Here is a 15910-nt window from a genome sequence, read left to right as displayed (position 1 = left end):
CTCTGACTTCCAAAAATGTATTTCTCTGAGCAAACTTATTTTTTAGGCTGTTTTGCATCTTTTTGTGCAATGTATGCTTTCTGTTCACAATGCATGGTAATACGGCTTCTGGAAATGTATGTAGAGGTAAGTGGGTAGGTTGATCCGGGGTGCTTTTTCACCCAAAATGAGCAATTTATTTATTATTTAAAATCCATATTAACTATCATTTTTCCTGGCGGAGCTCAAGGCAGCTTACAACAATATAAATTAAGCTTAAATCATACAAACCCAAATCTCAAATCTCTACTCAAGACTGATAGTAAATACAGTCCTAAGTAAAACCATCTTTAACTGCCTACTAAAGATTGAAAGCGAGGTGGCCAGGCATACTTCGCTGCGGAGCTTCTTCCAGAGTTGTGAGTACCACTGAAAAGGACCTCTCTTTATGTGTGAAGGAATGATCTCACATCCCGTTTATTTTATTTTTATTGTGTGCCACCCTTCATCTCAGTGGCTCAGGGTGGCTTCAAATGCATTATAAACAAATAAAAACATTACAATTAAAATCTCAGATAGTGGATAGCTGTTATGTCTCGAACCTTGAATCAATAAACAGACTCTGTATTGTTGAACAGTAGTGTTTACAACGAAACACCCAGCTTGACAAAGCCAGATCTGGCAAGCCTGGCTTTCGCTATCCCCTTTATTCCGATGTCAGTCCCCCCCTCCCATTTCCAAAAGAAATGTGAGAAAGAGTTAATTTGGAGCTGAGGAGGCCCAAGGCTGGCGACAGATAGAGATAGAGGGCCACCTGGCATCCTGCCTCCACGAGATAATGGAAACAATCCTGGTTCTCATGAGACCAAAGTGTCAGAGGAAAGCCTAGTTATCTACTCAGTGTGTGAAGCCATAAAGTAAAGATCAAGGAAAGAATGCCCCAGAATGGCAATGGTAACATATAGCAGGCTGGTTACATATATCTTATAACAGTTACATTGAGTGAGGAATGCATCTCAATCACCTAGATACATTCCTCCTGAGAGTCGCCCAACTGCCTTAAATATAATAGAATCCTCTAGTAGGAAGAGAAATTCAAAACCCAGAAAAAGGAGATGGAAAGGAGCAGAAGGTCACTTGAATGATGGAAACTGTAGCTTGCCCTCAATCATATCCCTGGTGGAAAAGCTCTGCAGAATTTCATCAGATCCCATAGGGTCCGGGTCTCACTGGACAGAGCATTCCACCAGATTGGGGCGAGGATTGAAAATACACTGACCCTGGTCGAGGCCAGGCGGATATCTTTCAAGCCAGGGACTGCCAGTAGATTGTTACTTGCTGAGGGCAGTGGTGGTCAAGGGACACAGTGGGAGAGGCAGTCCTGTTTCCGTTGGGTTTCTGGGAGGCTGGTATAGTAGGGTTATTTGTGTAAGAGTGTTGTATGGTGCAGACATAGGTGGATTCTGCACTGCACAAATATAATGTCTTCAGGGCATTATATATAGTGTTTTGGCGAAGAAATTCACACAACTGTCTCCCCCAAAATGAGTTCATCCCATTCTATTTCTCTCAACCTGGGTTTTTCAAAGATTGCTAAACTAGCAACCTTTTCCCCCCAACCCAGGTTGAGGACAATTCCTGCCTCCTGAGCGAACACCAGCAGTCAGGAAACGCTTTATCTCTCCTGCCCAAACCTCTGACTTTGGCTTCTGCCACTCATGCCCACCATTTTGTGTGTCTGTGGAGATTCCCCCTAGAGTTTTCCTCTGCTCGCAGTTCATCCATTTGCTATTTCGCTGACAAAAGTAGGTGAATAAGGTTTGTTTAGCCTAGCAGCCCCACATGTGCCATCTTTTCTTTTCTTTTTTGTTTTGAGGGGGCTGTCTGCGAAGCTACAGCAACACGACTAGAGAACACAATGAATGGAGAACACTCAATGTAACACAAATCTTTGTGTTGCCATAGCTTCTCAGACAGTCCTCTCAAAACAAAAACAAAATTAAAAAACAACAACACATGCACTGGTTAGATTAAACAAACTTTATTCATCTACTTTTGACAGTGAAATAGCAAATGGATAAACTACGAGCAGAGGAAAGCTCTGTGGGGAATCTCCATGGAGAGTTGCTGTATCACACAATGCAACAACTGTGAAATTGACAAGAGCTCCACGCAGCAGGCAGGAAAAAGATCTGTTTCGGCTGGCAACGCTTGTCTCCCACTCTGGGAGAACACGAAATCCCTAAACAGATCTTTTAATAACATCCTAAACTTGTAGATTTCCCGAGACTGCTTTATGTTTACTTATTTGAATTGTCATTTGAACAAATCAGGGGGAATATGGTTTCCTTGAAATTTCTGTCTTGATACATATCTGGTAGTCTCCAAAATGAGTTGACAGTACCTGATATAAGGTACGGGATTGCCACAATGGGAACATCTGACATATTTTTAAGGTTAAAAAAAGAATAAAAAACCGGGGAGGGGGTTGGATTGGGGCTGTGGAATTGGGTACTATGTTTCATCCTTTGCTTCCTGTTTTCCTAATACATAGGTGTCAAACTCGCGGCCCTCCAGATGTTATGGACTACAGTTCCCATCATCCCCTCCACAACATCTGGAGGGCCCCGAGTTTGACACCTATGTCCTAATAGAAAGATTACCCCCCCAGATGTTGTTAGCTTTGGTGATGAAAGGGTAAGACACCATCTTCTTTTTCCACTGATAATGGAATAGAAAAGAATAGAATGTCAACGTTTATTGTATATGACCGTAAGCCTTCACAATACAAGCACTGAGCAATAAAATGTTAGTTACATACAGATTGAAACGATATGCTTTGCAAGTCTGAACATCAAATCAACAGGTTGGATTGGTGACTTTCTTTAAAGGCTCTTTAGCTCAGATTTTCCTGGCTGCCCGGGCAAAATTTGCCATTTTATAGGAGACGTGAGAGTACCGGTAAGTTGCAGATAACAGGAAAGCTAGTTTATCATGATCAGAAAAAAGGGTGTGTCCTGGGAATGAGTTTAGTAACAGCAGAGAATATGTGTGGAGGAAGAATGAATTTCTATCTGGAGAACAGCCCAGGGACTAAATAAAGAGCCTAAATGTCACAGCCGAAATCCAAATTGGGTTAAGCGGCTACATTTTGACATTAGGAATATGTTGGGAGATCCAAACATTGCCTCCATTTTAGAAGAAGAATTTGGATTTATATCCCCCCTTTCTCTCCTGTAGGAAACTCAAGGGGGCTGACAATCTCCTTGCCCTTCCCCCCTCACAACAAACACCCTGTGTGAGGTGGGTGGGGCTGAAGGAGAGCTCCGAGAGAAGCTGTGACTAGCTCCAAGGTCACCCAGCCGGGTGTGTGGGAACTAGCACAGGCTAATCTGAGATTCCCCAGATAAGCCTCCCACAGCTCAAGTGACAGGCCGGGGAGTAAACCGGGTCCTCAGGATCCAGAATGCACCTGCTCTTAGCCACTGCTCTTAGCCACTACGCCCCTGCTGCTCCTTTTTATGTATGTATGCATGTATGTTCAGTGTATTTTATTGTTGTGGAGAGAGAGCTGTGGCATGGCACAGCCCAATCTTGCCGGACCTCGGAAACTAAGCAGGCTTTGGTATTTGGATGAGGAAGCTTCCAGGAAGGCCTTCCCAGAAGAGAGGCTTGGTGGGAAATCACCTCTTCTCTCTGCTGGGTATTAGGTCTCAGACCAATAATCAACAAGCGGACTCCAGATGCAAGATCAGTAGTCTTTATTGAATAGGCAACAAGTTCCCTAAACTTGCTCGATCCCGATTCCCTACACCAGTGATGGCGAACCTATGGCACTGGTGCCAGAGGTGGCAACTCCAGAGCTCCTCTCTGTGGGGCGCGTGCGTGCACACGGGGTCCATCATGTGGGGAAATTGCCCCCCCACACACACATCTAGGGCTGGCCTTGGGCGGCTGGGCTGATGTGCGTGCACCTCAGCAAACAGGGAGGACTCCAGCTGGCATGGGACTGGTGCCTGTAAGTCTCCAGGTGGCTGCTGCCGGGGGGGTGGGGGGCAGGCAGCAGAGATGCTAGAGAGGCCCAGAGCAGTGCATGTAGGACTTGCTGGAGGCTACAGCAGGCTGGCTCCTGCTCGAGGGGGTTATTCAGGGTTAAATTGCCGTGGCACTTGCGATAAATAAATTGGTTTTGGGTTACCCAATTTTACAGGCGCCGATCTACCAGTTTCGCCATCACTGCCCTAAACAGTGCTTTCGATCCTGAACTAGCCTCCGGCTTCGTGCTGGGCATGGGACGGAGACTGGGTCCCTCGTAAGCCAGTCACAGATATACTCCGCATGCAGCTTGACCGAGGCAGATCGGCGCTGCTGGTATCATTAGATCTTACCGCAGCATTTGAGGTGGTCCATCACAACCTTTTGACCCACCGCCTGTCCGTCTCTGGAGTCCGGGGCTCTGTCCTTCAGTGGATTGCCTCGTTCCTCCAGGGCTGGAGCCAGCAAGTGTGGTGTGGGGATCAGGCCTCCCAGAGTGTGGTGTGGGGATCAGTCCCCTTTCGTGTGGTGTGCCTCAGGGTGCTCTATTGTCTCTGCTGTTGTTTAACATCTATATGTCAGGTCCAAGCCTGTCAATGCCCAGATGTCTTGCTGTGTAAGAATTGCAAATGTTTCCTGTAAATGCTTTCCTGTTTCCCTCCCCTCCTGGCGAGATTCCTTGGCGCAGCCCTCCTCTCTGGGAAAGGTCACGAATGTTCCCAGGTTTCCTTTGAAATCTGTAAGGTAAAATGTTATACACTTTGTAAACACATTTTGGGTAGGGAATCCAAATGGGGGGGGGGATTGAGGATATAATCTCTGGATCTAAGCGGAGAGCTTAGATTCAGCTTCTTCTATTACTCACCACGCTGTTGTAGAAATAAACTGCTTTAGGACTTGCCTACGGTCTCTGTTATTTCCACGTTCGAGGGCCTGACACTATATGCGGCCCTTTGCTCCAGTTAGTGGGAAGTTTTGGGCACGGTTTGTCATGTGGTATGCGGAGTGACACTCCAGCTCATTCTGTTGGAGTGTGTTATTATTATTGTGGCTGCTCACCACCTGTGTGGCTCTACAGCATCGTTTGCAGGTGGTTGCTGGTTGGTTCAAGCAGAGCAGGTTAAAACTTAATCCATTGAAGACGGAGATCCTCTGGCTGGGCCGTGGGGAGGGGATTGGGGAGTTCCAGCCACCAGTGTTGGAGGGGGTCCCTTTGGTACCAACCTCCTTGGCACGCAACCTGGGGGTCCACCTGGAGTCACCTCTTTCTATGGAGGCCAGGAGCAGCAGTGGCGTAGTGGTTAAGAGCAGGTGTACTCTAATCTGGAGGAACCGGGTTTGATTTCCCGCTCTGCCGATTGAGCTGGGGAGGCCTATCTGGGGATTTCAGTTTCGCCTGTGCACTCCCACACACACCAACTGGGTGACCTTGGGCTAGTCACAGTTCTTTGGAGCTCTCTCAGCCTCACCCACCTCACAGGATGTTCGTTGGGGGGGGAAGGGAAAGGCGTTTGTAAGCCCCTTTGTGTCTCCTTGCAGGAGAGAAAGGGGAGGAATATAAATCCAACTCTTCTTCACGTTACCCAGGTTGCTTTTTTCCATCTTCACCAGGCCTGGTGTAAAGGATTCAATGGTGTTGATGAGAGGGGCAGCCGCCTGGCCTTGACTACATTCCCCCCACAGCCGAGGGCTGATGGGCCAGCTTCTCCAGCGGAGACCTTTATCTCTCTTGAGGGAGATGAGACCTCCGTTCCCATGGGAATCGGGGAGGGGGATGGGATGGACAGAGTTATAACCTGTGTTTCTGGCCGAGGAGATCTTATTCCTGCATAAATTATTGCTTGAGCTTTCTAAGATGTCTGAATAAGCGGTCTTTACACCAAAAGAGCCTTTTATTTCCTGCTTCTATGGAATTCACTTACACACCTGTGGCTGAATAACCCCCCTACCTTCCTCCCAGGAGTTGACCTGGCCACAGTGATCCATTCAACAGTCACCTCCAGAGTTAGACTATTGTAACTTCTAGCTCTACATTAGAGCCTCTCCGTGAGGCTGCTCCGAACTGCACTGAAGCGGAGGCTCACTCCTTCTCGCTTGAGTGGTTCTAGTAGGGACCACATCTCCCGTGTTGCAGGACCGCTTCTGCACTGGCTCAGGTGTCTTCAAAGGTGGAATCTCGGATCATCTTCAAGGTGTTGGTGCTGCTGACCTTTAAGGCCAGTCTTTTGCAGCCTGGGGCCCTCTATACCTTCGAGACCAGCCCTTACCCCATGCCATGTCCCACAACTCAGACTCTGTGTGGTCCTGCAGAGGCAAACTTACTGGGGGTCCACTGCCCCACAGTGATGCAGCTAGCCTCTACCCGGGCCATGGTCTTTTCTGCCCTGGCCCCTGCCTGGTGGAACGCTCTTCCTCCGTCTGTTAGGGCCCTGCGGGACCTGTAAAACCGAGCTGTTCCACCAGGCTTTTGGGGAGGCTGGCCATGGATGGCTCCTGATGCCCCGTGTATGTACCACTGTCTATGTACCAGCAGTGGCGTAGGAGGTTAAGAGCTCGTGTATCTAATCTGGAGGAACCGGGTTTTTGATTCCCAGCTCTGCCGCCTGGAAGCTGTGGAAGGCTTATCTCGGGAATTCAGAGTTAGCTCTGTACACTCCCACACACCTGCCAGCTGGGTGACCATAGGCTAGCTCCACAGCTTCTCAAGAGCCTCTCAAGCCCACCACCTACCTCACAGAGGGTGTGTTCATGTTGTGAGGGCAAGGGCAAGGGGGCCGCTAAACTGCCCCAGCGAGTCTCCTGCAGGAGAGAAAGGGGGGATATAAATCCAAACTCCTCCTCCTCCTCCTCCTCCTCCTCCTCTTCTTCTTCTTCTTCTTCTTCTTCTTCTTCTTGTTCTTCTTCTTGTTCTTCTTCTTGTTGTTCTTCTTCTTCTTCTTCTTCTTCTTCTTGTTCTTCTTCTTGTTCTTCTTCTTCTTCTTCTTCTTCTTGTTCTTCTTCTTCTTGTTCTTCTTCTTCTTCTTCTTCTTCTTCTTCTACACGTCTTCATGTACCAATCACCTTAAAGTGGATTGGCTAGTCTCCTCCCAGGGAGCCTGGGAGGAGTAGGGGGAGTTGGGGACTGGACGTCAGTATATAATATTGGTTTTATGGGTTATGTTGCTGCTTCTGTTTTACAAAGAGGATTTTAACTGTGGTTACTTCGTTATTTTAATCTGTATTGTTGGATTGGATATATATTTGACTTTGTTGTTGTTTCTTTATTGTACTCACTTAGAGCCCTTGAGGATTGGGCAGTATACCAAATCAATAAACCGTAATAGAAATAAGAATCCCAAAGGTTAGAAGCCAGTTCTGCTTCCAAGAATCTGGCTTCAGCATTCATTTTTTTATCCCCTTGTGCTCCCCAGTGCATCCCCCTCAAGAGACAATTCCAGAGAGAGGTGTGAAGTAAAAGTGTGAGACAAGGTTGTTGGTGAAAGCAGGCGTCCCAAGGCCGAAGCAGAGATAGTCGGATAGCCTCCTGCTGACCTTCTTGGTTTCTTCCGTAGCCTTCCACGCCTCGGAGGGAGCTCAGAGCAAGGGCAGCCAAATCCAAATCCAAAACCTTTATTAGAGCATAAAACCGGTGTGTGTCAAAGGGAATTTATTCCAAATACAATAATAAGAAGATCATTATTAGCTAAATGCTGCAGTAGTACACAGAGGTAAAAAAAATATAGCAAAAGCTTCAGGAGATTTCAACATTAGAGTTATTTAGAAGCTTAGCCATTTTTATTTTATCAGAAATTAGCATAAATCCTGTTGGTCAAGCCAGGGTTCCTCCAAAGTCAGTTTCTACCAGATGTTGTTGTATTTTGAACAATGAAGCAAGAATATGAGAGAAAGTGTATCAAGTTGTAATCAAGGACAAAATGGGCGATCGCTTAACGCTCATTTTATTAGGATACTAGAAGAAGCGACATATTGAAGATGTACTTGTGGAAAAGAGTTACACCTGGCTCCTAGTCATGACCCATCTCGCATTGTAATTATAGGGTTATTTTGTTGTGAGGTATATAGCAGGGCTGGATTTCGGAGGGATAATCCCAAAGAGATAATTTTGGAGAGCAAAGAGCTTTGGCGCTTTTGCTCTCAGGAGAAATTGATATTCTTGATCAAATAATCTAGTCTTTAAGCGATGGTAAATCTCCGGAGCGGTGAACATTTGTAGGGCCTCCACAGCCTAGTTAGCTACATCTGCAAGCATGTAGAAATCGATCAAACAGAGGGTAGATCCATTAACATGTCAGAGAGCTGGTTACAGTGTATGAAGCTATATGATCAATCCCCTATACAAGCGGAACCGGTACTCCTGCACGCTGGCGTGAAACCATGCATCACGCTACGGCCTTTCTTTGATGACTGTGTGATTCCAGGAAAGGCTGGGTGCCATCGCCCGAGGCCTGGGATTTGCCAGAAGGTCAGCTTCAACTTGTCACGCGCTTTTACCGCGCATAGCGGAAGTATGTCGTGGCTAACAGTGTTTTGTTCTTTTGTTTTGCTTCAGGGATTCGCGTGACTTAAATACTGTACCTGCGTAGCTCAATGGCGGCCATGCTTGGAGCGCAAATGCAGCACCCTGTCCGTCAGCGGGCAGCAATTCACGCCCGTCTCCGGCTCCTGGAGGAAGGCTTCCCAAAATGCCGGCGGTACGGTCGAAGGAATCGGGATGTGCCCTGGCTCTCTTCGGGGAGGCGCATTACCATCCAGACCGGGCACCGCCCATGGGTCAGGAATGGCGTACTTATTTCCTCGCCAGTCTCTTTCAGAAACGCATGCTTGAGGTGGTCAAGCGTCTGGGGATTCCCACTTGCTACGGCCGGCTTTGGCCGTGCTGCTGGAGGTTCAACGCAGCCGCCCGAAGCCGGAAAAAGCTGTCACGTGGAGGTGCGGCACCATCTTGCCTCTCCCTCATCTTTGTTCTCTCCTCAGTGATAGTATCTGGCCCGACTGCAGCCTCTTGGCTCACCTCTTGCGGTCCAATTCGGAGATGTCGCACTACACTTTCTGCGCTTCATATAGACTTCACGTCGGGGGGTCAGCATATATCAATATGGGAAGCAGCCTGGCCCATTTTCTACTACAGGCGCTTGATGGGCCAGGCCTGGTCGACAAGTTCTGGCTCTTCTTCCTCCGGCGCTGCAGCGTTCTCGGCGCGGCTAAAGCGCTGTCACTACACTGGTTGCTGCTCACGCTTCTGGCAGAAATTACCCGCTTACGCGGCGACCTTTACCCCATCATGAGAAAAGTGTGTCAGGTGATCCCAGCGGGCTGGTGGATTCGTTTATCTTGGACATAATAAGCCCGATGGCGCTTGCCCAGCGTGATTTATCAAGCCACCCTCGAAGGCTGTAGCGAGGAGAGGCAGCGTGACCTGAATTACCACACACATTCCAGATACTCTTCTTCCTCATCAGTGCTTATTTCTTCTCTTGCCCGGTTCCTGAAAAGTACTTCCCGGGTTCCTGCGATATTGTCGGCCACGCTCACCAGATTTTCCACATCTTCCTACCAGGCCGGTCTGCCACGCTCTCACAAGCAAAGAATACGCCTTCTTGGATTACAAAAGCAGGCCGCGATGTTTTCCTCCAGAAACGTCACAGATCCCCTTCTGTCATCCCTCAGTAATGGCTCCTTCATCGCGCACGGCCCTTCGCCTAGTGGCATGCAGTGCTGTTACTTTCGCATGTCTGCAGCCGCGCAGAATAAAGCTGGAATTGACTCAGAAAGGAAGAAAATTCGAGGTGCGTATTACGGTGGGGCCGATATGCCATGGAACACGTATACGTGCCTGGCGGCTCCTTTGCTTCGCGAATGGTGTCGCCCAGTGGAGTCTCTCCTTGCATTTTCTCGTTCACACCACTGGGCGAAGGGAAACAACCCCACTATCTGCAGCAGGTGTACCGTCATTTTGCCTGCCCACGTGGGGTCAGGTGTTCCCCAGATTGCCGCTTTTCTTCCAAAACCCTTTAATTTAAAAAATTTCTTTATTCTTGTTAATTTTTTTAAAAAAAACCCGATTTTCTTCCAAAAGGCACTTTAATTTTAAAATGTCTTTTATTGTTAATTTTTTTAAAAGAAACGCATTTTCTTCCAAAGCTCTTTACAATTTTAAAAAAATACTGCGCATTGTTAATTTTTTTAAAAGAAACCATTTTCTTCATCCGGAAACCCTTTAATTTTAAAAAAAATTGCTTTTGTATTGTTAATTGGTGCTTTTAAAAAACCATTTTCTTCAAAAGCTCTTTAATTTTAAAATACTTTTATTGTTAATTTTTTTAAAAAAACCATTTTCTTCCAAAAACCCTTTAATTTTTAAAATACTTTTATTGTTAATTTTTTTTAAAAAAACGATTTTCTTCCAAAACCCTTTAATTTTAAAAATTCTTTTATTGTTAATTTTTTAAAAAAAAACCATTTTCTTCCAAAGCTCTTTAATTTTTAAAATTCTTTTATCGTTAATTTTTTTAAAAAAAACCCATTTTCTTCCAAAGCTCTTTAATTTTTAAAATTCTTTTATTGTTAATTTTTTTTAAAAAAAACCCATCTTCTTCCAAAGCTCTTTAATTTTTAAAATTCTTTTATTGTTAATTTAAAAAAAACAATTATCTTCCAAAGCTCTTTAATTTTTAAAATTCTTTTATTGTTAATTTTTTTTAAAAAAAACATTTTCTTCCACAGCTCTATAATTTTTTAATTGTTTTATTGTTAATTTTTTAAAAAACCATTTTCTTCCACAGCTCTATAATTTTTTAATTGTTTTATTGTTAATTTTTCAACCCCCCCCCCCCCGAAATGCCTGCAAAGGAATTGGGCGAAGGAGGAAGACCGAACAGAAGCCGGAGGAGACCCTGAGAGAGATCAGGGAAAGCGTCGATGTTTTGCCGGCTGCGCCAAGAACTGCAAACTTTGAAAGGGGATCTGCCGTGCATTGATACATCTGGCGATGTCTGCAATCAAAACTCTGCCCCGAAGGAAACATACCCTCCCTGTGGGGCAGACCACCAGTGAATAACAGGCCCAAGTCTGCTTAAAGCAAACAGGCAACATCAACTTTGTCTAAATTCTGTAATATAAATATATTTAACAATGTGGTTTGCTTTGGCAAATTGTAACCAAGGAATTCTAGCAGCCTGGAGCTACTTCAAAGCTGCCTTAGGTCCCAAATGTTTTTTTATTGTATTTTATTTTTACTAACGTGTTTGCCCGTTGCTGGGCAAAGGGCATTTAAGACATCTCGCTTGAAGATCCTGTTTGGAGCAGAGTTTTCTAGTTGGTTTGGTGGATCTCAGGTGGAAGAAAAGAAGACAACCGAGGAATCACCTGAACTGGAAGGAAGGGAAGTACCATCGAATCACGAAAAGACCAAGTTCTCACCAAGGTGGTAAATCTGTGTCGAGGTTGGACCTCTTCAGACTACTGAGAAAGGTGTTCTAGCCAGCCTTTCTCCCTGATACTCTACTTATCTAAGAGCAGGGATGGGGAGGGCCGGGTATGAGAAAGCATTTGGTTTTGTGACTACAACCTCTAGTCTGAAGATGCTCAATTTGTACCCACGTCTACCACACCCGCGAGGGACAAGATTCATGGAACGAGGAGGAGACCTGATTTGATCAGTTTAATTTTAGCTGCCTATTATTGCCTTCTTTGTATGATTACCGAATTCAGCTATAGTAATCCACGGGAGCTGAATGGAGGGTCGCCAACTTCCAGGTGGGGTCTGGAGATCTGGGATTACAACTGACCTCCAGGCTAGGGAAACCAGTTCCCGTGGCAAAAGTGGCTGTTTCTGTATTTCACGAGCAAATGTTTCACATGTCAGTAGTCATGCGGATGGTGCTTATAGAACACTTGGTCCTAGTAATCTCTTTAGGACTGATTAATCTAGAGGTGTCCAACTCTGGCGCCCCAGATGTTCACGGACTACGATTTCCATCAGTCCCTGCCAATTGGCCATGCTAGCAGGGACTGATGGAAATCGAAGTCCAAGAACATCTGGGGTGCCGGAGTTGGACACCCCTGGATTAAGTCCTTGTTCCTACTGTTCTTCTGAGGGTGAGTGTGTGCCATCACAGTGTTTCCGTTCAGCAAGAAATGCGGAGCGGGTAGGTTTGAATACTATTTCCCCTCTTGTGCAGGGATCTTTCTTGATTCTAGTCAAAGTCAGCACATGACATCTAGGCATCCCGTGGGCCTATTCCACTTCTTGAAACAGGCCGGGAGGAAGTTTTTCTCTGGGTCGTACCTTCCGTTTTGTGTTTGTGTGCTCCATTTTTTTAAACGATGTTTTGGGTAAGGTGCAGAGTTTGTTTCACCTTGGAAGTATTTGGACACGGAAAAACGGACAGAATGAGTAAGTTTCAGTACCAAAGGTGGAAGAGGGAGGGTATCCAGAGGGCGGGAAGGAAGCCCAGGGGTTGGGCTTGTGGATCAGGGCTGCTCTTGCAGGGACGCTCGACACCACAGGTGTCAAACTCGCGGCCCTCCAGATGTTATGGACTACAGTTCCCATCATCCCCTGCCAGCATGATGCTGGCAGGGGATGATGGGAACTGTAGTCCATAACATCTGGAGGGCCGCGAGTTTGACACCTATGCTCTACACTCATGGTGACCTCCTGAGAAAATAAATGCCAACAAGTATCCATGGCCATAGAGCATCGAAGTCTGCTGCACCATCCAGATTTTCTTGTTTTTTTACTGGTTCTTCCTGCGTTGAAAAGATTCATAAATTGCTGTTTGTTCCTCCATAAAAGTAGTGCCTTACGTTTCCAAGAGACACTGATTTCAAGTGGCTTTATTTATTTGTTCGTCCCATTTCTGCGTAGCTGCTCAGCTGGTATCCCAGTCGGAATCAGTTCCCTGAGCGGCACAGCGCGTCTTTCTGGTCCCTCCTTGACCTTGAATGTTCTCGTAACGTCCAGGATATTTCCTCCCTGCTCCACTACCAGGTGAACAATCTCATCTGACAGCCAGGACATTGGGGGGGGGGGGAGGAGAGAAGGACGTTAGTATTGAGTCAAACACACAAGGGGAATAAAACCTCTTTTTAAAAAAAGGTTATTTGAGGAGAGTGCCGTAAAAAGCGAGCAGACTGCATTTCCCCTCTGGCTACTCGTGAGCAAGGGCTTGTGGGATGAACTGTGGGACGTTTGTAGCTGCTGAGGATCAGATACACTGAATGTAATGATTTATGTCCACCCTAGGGATGCCAGCCTCCAGGTGGGCCCTGGAGATCCCCCGAAATTACAGCTTATCCCAGAGTGCTGAGATCAGTTCACCTGGAGAAAACGGATATTTTGAAGGGTGGCCTTGTACCCCGCTGAGGTCTCTGTCCACTCCAGTTTGTACCCCCAAATCTGTAATAGTTTTACAACCCTCCCCCCGCCCATCCCTGCTAGTGGCAAAAGGGGGAGACGATCTGGCCACTTCAGTTCACCCCATCGCAGTCCCAGAGAGATTCATTTAAAAACCTGGCAGGGTTGGGATGGACAATTATGCTGAGCACCAAAACCTTTAGAATGACAGCATACGTATAGCGGTACTGCTCAGAGTAGACAAGTGTTCACCCGTATATAACTGACATATACAGCAGCCTCCCATCTCCAGGAAGAAGAAACAATACTCCACACAGTAGGTTCTTTCCAAAGAAGGCTTTTTCCACAGAGTTGCTATATGTACACGTTAATATGTACAGTTTTGATCAGAGGTGGGATCCAGCAGGTTCTCACAGGTTCCCGAGAGTAGGTTACTAATTATTTAATTGTGCGAGCTCAGAGGGTTACTAACTGCGTGATTTTGCCACGTGATTTTTTGCCTTGAAGTTATGCCCTCCTCTCAAGCAGTAGCGTGGCATTAAGAACTTGAAGCAATCTAGCAGGAGGTCGCAAGGCGGCGCAAGGTGCGTGCGCAGCCTGCGTGCATTCGTTCCCCGCTTAAGCGACCGAAGCAGTGGCTGGCGACCTTAACTACAACCCAGCGCCTAGGAATGCACTGCCCGCCTCGGAGTGCACAGCCAATGCCCCGGAGATGCCCGCTACCAGCCCCATTACTGGTGCTTTCGCCCACGGTTTGAATCCCACCACCATGGGAACCTGTTACTAAAATTTTTGGATCCCACCACTGGTTTTGATACAGTCCAACAAAGTGCTCTGCCAGGCACTTTCCAAGTTTTAAGAGAAGAAGAAGAGAGGAGAAGAAGAGTTTGGATTTATACCCCACCTTTCTCTCCTGCAAGGAGACTCAAAGGGGCTGACAACTTCTCTCCTTAAGCCCTTCCCCCCAATCACAACAAACACCCTGTGAACCTGGTGGGTGGTGGGCTGAGAGACTCCGAGAAGCTGTGACTAGCTCCAAAAGGTCCGCACCCAGCTGGCGTGTGTGGGAGTGCACATGGCTAAATCTGAATTCCCAGATGAGCCTCCACAGCTCGAAGTGACAGAAGCTGGGAATCAAAACCCGGGTTTCTCAAGAGATTAGATACACGAAGCTCTTAACCTCCTAAGCCACTGCTGCTCCATGCCGGAACCAAATTGTTGATAGAGTGCAGTTGCTTATATACATAGTTGCACCAATCATTGTGATGGTCACCTGCATCTGGTTTTAGCCAGCCTGACTGCTGTTTTCCAGCTGTCAGATCCCCACTTTATTGCTGACTGGAGAGGATATGATCATCATGACATATCATGACATAGAAGACGTTCTGCAGAAGTTGAATTTTCCCCAGACCCCAAAGAAAGGAAGCCAGCCCCGTAAAGTGAGCCATATTTCCCTTTCTCGTAATGCATGTGAGCATCCAGAAATCCAGCACTAGAACCGTTCATGAACATTTTAGAAACAGAAGGACCTTCTTTGGGGCTGGGTAACGAGATAGGCAGCGATTCTTTTGTTGGCGGCGCATGAGCGCACGATCGGCTTGGAGCATAAACAAGCCCAATAGTAACCCCAGTGGCAAAACTGCTCTCCGTTTCCATGGAAGCAAGGTCCCTTTGTTGGTAGCGAATGCCCATGAAATATTCATTTCCCTTTGGGCTGAAGGAAAGTTGCCGGTGTGAAATCCTGTCCCCACCCCCTACCCCCGATCTTTTCTGTACAGTTGAGGGTGGTTTTAGACACTTGCTTCCTTTTGCAGTTTTTGGTATGCTGAGATCTGGGCAATAAGAAATCAGACCCCAAAGGCAATTTTTAGCAACATGACATAATGCAAAGGGCCACTGAGAGCCGTGCCCTCTCCTTTCTGTGTCCTCTGAACAGCACATCTCTGGAAACCGCACTTCCTATGGCAGTGGTGGCAAACCTTTGGCACTCCAGATGTTATGGACTACAATTCCCATTAGCCCCTGCCAATTGGCCATGCTGGCAGGGGCTGATGGGAATTGTAGTCCATAACATCTGGAGTGCCAAAGGTTCGCCACCACGGTCCTATGGGATCCTGTACGCAAGCGATTCTCATGGACTGGTCTGTAGTTAAAAATCGATGCGGGCGATTCATTAAATACCCCCAAACCGCTTCAGTTCATTTAATGACTGATAGCCATGTCAGACAATTATGCTGAGCCAGGTGGTAGAGTCCAACCATTTTGACCTGTTAACCTGCTCAGGTTGCAGGTGGTGGTCTGCGTTAAAAGAAAAGAAAAGAAAGAAAGATCTCTACGGAGCTGTGCGAAAGCGTTCTGATAAATATTGTCGAAAGCTTTAGTAGCCAGAATCAACTGGGTGTTGTGGGTTTTCAGGGCTGTGTGGCCGTAGTCTGGTAGCTTTTCCTCCTCCATCTTTGATGAACCAGGGGGATTCATTGAAAATGCTGGGGGGAAGAATTAGGACTAATAAAAGGAAACACTTCTTCACGCAACGTG

At 46.7% G+C, this 15910-nt stretch overlaps 1 protein-coding gene and 1 long non-coding RNA gene across 2 annotated transcripts in view; both read left to right on the top strand.

The window, feature by feature from the left end:
* Positions 1-15910, top strand: part of EFHC1 (EF-hand domain containing 1) — a 59552-nt gene that overhangs the window by 15783 nt on the left and 27859 nt on the right. The window lies entirely within an intron of this gene.
* Positions 8830-12832, top strand: LOC125436287. The gene is made up of 3 exons (XR_007245035.1): positions 8830-8840; positions 11481-12522; positions 12679-12832. It is a non-coding gene; the product is annotated as an uncharacterized LOC125436287 (long non-coding RNA).

The sequence above is a fragment of the Sphaerodactylus townsendi genome, linkage group LG01, assembly GCF_021028975.2.
Source record: "Sphaerodactylus townsendi isolate TG3544 linkage group LG01, MPM_Stown_v2.3, whole genome shotgun sequence".
In the NCBI taxonomy this organism is placed as follows: Eukaryota; Metazoa; Chordata; class Lepidosauria; order Squamata; family Sphaerodactylidae; genus Sphaerodactylus; species Sphaerodactylus townsendi.
Note: the sequence above shows the minus strand (reverse complement) of the source record. Positions and strands in the feature narration are given on the sequence as shown.